Below are 4,549 nucleotides of genomic sequence, written 5' to 3'. Positions count from 1 at the left end.
TTCTAGAAGAAATTCCATCCATGCTCCTTTCTTGTCCTCCAACTTCTTTTTCAGTTCTTTCATTAGGGTCTTGTTTGTAGCCTCCACTTGACCATTTGCTGTGGGTGCCCCGGGGATGGAAATTAATTCCTTATGTGCAGCTTGGCGCACTAGTTTCAAAATGGCTCGCAATCAAACTCTTTGCCATTGTCGGTTACGAATGCGTGAGGGATCCCATATCTACACACAACAGATTTCCAAATGAAGTTCCTTACGTTCCTCGTGGCTATGATTGCCAAAGCATTGATTGCTACCCACTTTATGAAGTAATCTACAGCGACTACAACAAATCTGCAACCCTCTTTTCCTGTGGGTAAGGGTCCCACGAGGTCTACCCCCATTGTGCAAAAGGCCATGGTACTGACACCGAGCTTAATTCCTCTGGAGGGTTGGTAGTCAATTTGTCAAATCGGTGGCATTTATCGCAATGTTTCACCACTTCACTTGAATCTTTAACATACTGGGCCAATAATACCCTACTCGGACAGATTTGTGTGCTAGCAACCTTCCGCCAGAGTGATTGCCGGAAATGCCTTCGTGGATTTCTTTGAGAACGTAGGAGGCCTCATCTTTGGATAGGCATTTAAGTAGAGGCAGAGTGTACCCCCTTTTGTATAGAGTTCCGTCGATTAGTGCATACCGAGCTACTTGGATACGTATCTTCCAAGCCAACTTGTTGTCGGAGGGCAGTTTCCCCTCTCTTAGGAATTGCATTATATCGCCACTCCACTCCAAATCTCCTAGTTCTTCTTCAATACATGCCACTTGTGCTACCCGAGTAATTGAAGGCTCAAATAATTCTTAGACTGGACACCCGGCTACTATAATTTCTTTATTGTTGGCGGAGCCAATAGGAGCTAAAGCATCTGCTTGTGTGTTCTCTTCCTGAGCTACCTTTGTGAACAATATCTTGTCGAAAAACTCGATAGCTCCCTTCACTTTTGTTAGGTATCGCTTCATTTTCACTCCCCGGGTCTTATATTCTCGTTTGATGTGCCCGACCACCACTCAGAAATCGCTTATGATCTTTAAGCTCCTTACTCCCATCTCCCGAGCCATATTTAGTCCAGCAATGATGGCTTCATATTCCGCCTCCTTGTTGGTGGTGGTGAATTTCAGTTGTATTGTTGCTTCGTATTCTTCTCCACTGGGTCCCATGAGCATGATACTAACCCAATTATATTTTTGGGTTGAGGACCCGTCTACACGTGCAACCCACGTTTCTTCTTGGGGTAATTCTTCCTCTTCTGGAAAGTTGCAGAACTCAGCTAAGTAGTCAACCAAAACTTGTATCATCACAGATGTTCTCGAATGGAATTCTATGTCGAATTCCCCGAGTTTGATTGCCCAGTTGACTAATCTTACTGACAAATATGGTTTCTACAAAATTTTCCTTAGAAGGTATTCGGTTAATACTTTGATAGTGTGCGCTTGGAAGTATGGCCTCAATCTTCGAGCTGAAGTTACTAAGGCGAAGGCTAGCTTCTCAATCCGAGGATAACGTTCTTCTGCTTCGTGTAGTGCCTTGCTAGTGAAGTACATGGGCTTTTATACTCCCTTCTTTTCTCGGATTAGTGCTGAGCTTATCGCTGATGGTGATACGGCCAAATACAATTATAAAGCTTCGCCTTCTATCGGTTGACTCAACAGCGGTAGAGTCACTAGGTATTCTTTTAAATCCTGAAGTGCTTTGTCACAGTCCAAGTTCTAGGAAAAAGCTTTCTTCAGAATTTTGAAGAACAGGAGGCATTTATCAGTTGACTTGGAGATAAACCGATTTAATGCCGCGATTCTCCTGGTTAGTTGTTGCAACTACTTTGTGTTATGGGGAGATTGCATCTTTAGAATTGCCCTTATCTTTTCATGATTGGCTTTGATTTTTCTTCTCGGGATGATGAATCTGAGGAACTTTCCTGATGACACGCCGAACGCGCATTTAGAGGGATTGAGCTTCATTCTGTAGCACCTTAGTGTGTTGAATGCTTCTGACAAGTCAATGATGTGACTGACTGCCCGTACGCTCTTCACCAACATGTCGTCTACATACACTTCCATATTCCACCCAAATTGTTCTCGAAACATCTTGTTGACCAATCTCTGGTATGTGGCTCCCGCGTTTTTCAATTTGAAAGGCATCATTCGATAACAGTACAAATTTGTATCGGTCATAAAGGCGGTCTTTTTCTTATCCGACTCATGCATAGATATTTGGTTATATCTCAAGAATCCATCCATGAAACTCAAGACTTGACAAGTCTATCCGTGGCAACGGGTAGCTATTTTTAGGGCATGCTTTGTTCAAGTTGATGTAGTTGACACTCATCCTCCATTTCCCATTGGATTTCTTCACCAGTACCACATTGGCTAGCCAAGTAGTATATTGAACTTCTTTGATAAACCTGGCTTCGCATAACTTCCTGACTTCTTTGGCTGCCGCCTTGCTTTTCTCAGCGGAGTATCCTCTTCGTCTTTGTTGCATAGGTTTGTAGCTTGGATTGGCATTATTTGTGCACTATCACCGAGGGTGATATCCCTGGCATATCTTTGTGGCTCCATGCAAACACGTCGCTATTTTTTTGGAGGAAAGACATTAGTTCTTTCTTCAGCACTAGGTCTAGTTGAGACCCAACTTTTACACTTCTGTTCGCCCCAACAACCTTGAATTCTTCCAAATCCTCGACTGGCTCGCTGCCTTGTAATTGCTACCTTCTTCCTTCTTGGTTGGTACCCGAGATCGATTTCTCGGAACATTCCTTCATAGAAATGTTGTAGCATTGCCGGGCAACTCATTGTTCTCCTCTTACTTCTTTGAATCCATTGTCTGTTGGAAACTTCATCTTGAGGAGTGGAGTTGAGGTGATAGCTCTAAGCTCATTAAGAGCCACTCTTCCTATAATGGTGTTGTAGGCTGATGGTCGGTTGACCAGTAGGAAGCATATCATTATTGTGGTTGTCTCGGGTACGAACCGGGGTACGAACCGGCCGTGACTAGCAACTTGATGGATCCAACTTGTTGCACCTGTTCTCCAGTGAATCCTATCAAAGGGCAATTGGTTGGAACAATTTTCTCCTGTCCAAGATTCATCTTTTTGAATGCGGACTAGATAAGATGTCCGTTGAGCTCCAATTATCCACCAAAATGCGATGGATGTTGTGATTTGCCACGGTTAGCGTGACTACCAAGGCATCCCTGTGTGCGAGTGACACGCCTGCATAATCATCGTCGATGAATCCAATTCTCATTGAGTTCTTATTGGGTTGTTTCATCGATCTTTCTATGGCATATACTTTGTGAGAGCTCACTTGGCGGGTATATGCCTTCCTTGCCCTTCGTGATTTGCCTCCCCTCGCAAATCCACCTATAATAGCATGAATCTCTGGGGCAATTGCTCGATTTGGAGGTTCCTGGGCATGGCGGGCAAATTCCCGCCTAGGTTTATCCTGCCTTCTTTTGTTTTCCCAAGGATATCTATTCCTACCCTTGCGATTTTCCGCTGGACTTCTACTTCTATACCGTTCCTGTTGTCGGCGGTACTGTGGGTTTCGATACTCACCTCTTGGACATATTTTTCTCTATTGGCGACCGTTCCTCTCTGATCCCCCAAAAAATGGACCAGCTTGCCATTCTTAATGAACTTGCCGATAAGGAGTCTCAACGCTATACAGCCCTCTGTGTGATGACCGCTTGCCTCATGGAATTTGCAATATCGATCCTGGTGTTGAGACAAGAGAGCTCCCACTATTCTGGGAGGTCTTTGGTATTCTGGGTCTTTTTTTATTTCCATCAAGACCTTAGAAATGTTGGCATTGAGAGGAGTGAAGTCATAGTCATTGAACCTTTTCTTGAAAGGCTTTGGCTCATCCATCCTTCGGTGATCCTTCTTCTTCTCCTCAAACTTCTTAGGTAACTTCTGAGCTAATCTCATCGCCTTCAAAGTTTCTTCTTCATTGATGAATTCCTCTACCTTGTCTAGCAGGTCCTGGAGATTGTCAGGCTGTCTCCGTGCGAGTTTTCTCATCACCAGCTCCTCGGGAGAGATACCTTGGTAGATGGAGGAAAATATCACGCCATTATTAGGGTCTTCCACCTTCAATTTCTCCATATTAAAGTGGATCATAAATTCTTTCAGGCTTTCTCCTTCTCCCTGATGGAGTGTAAGGAGATATCCGGAAGGCTTCTTCCTTTCTCGGGACCCTAAGAATTGGGTTAAGAAGATTTGCTCGAGATCTTCAAAAGTACTTATGGAATTGTGCATTAAGCCTCGGAACCATTCTCTGGCATTCCCCGAGAGAGTCATGGGGAAGGCACTGCATGCTATCTCTTCAGGCGTTGCGTGAAGTAATTCTCTAAATGCTCGGTTGGGTCTCCGATCCCACTATAGCTCAAAATCTGGGGTACTTTGAATTTATTGGGGAGTTGATGGTCAACCACCTGTTTGGTGGATGGCATTTCCGTCCCTGCAAAAAGCTTGCTAACTACAGCGGCTTTGTGCTTTTCCTTCCGCTCCAT

General features: G+C 44.3%; 1 pseudogene; it reads right to left on the bottom strand.

The window, feature by feature from the left end:
* Nucleotides 1–1,047: 1,047 nt before the first annotated feature.
* LOC148587523 (uncharacterized) lies at nt 1,048–4,549 on the bottom strand (annotated as a pseudogene).

The sequence above is a fragment of the Corylus avellana genome, chromosome 2, assembly GCF_965113065.1.
Source record: "Corylus avellana chromosome 2, dhCorAvel1.hap1.2, whole genome shotgun sequence".
Taxonomy (NCBI): Eukaryota; Viridiplantae; Streptophyta; class Magnoliopsida; order Fagales; family Betulaceae; genus Corylus; species Corylus avellana.
Note: the sequence above shows the minus strand (reverse complement) of the source record. Positions and strands in the feature narration are given on the sequence as shown.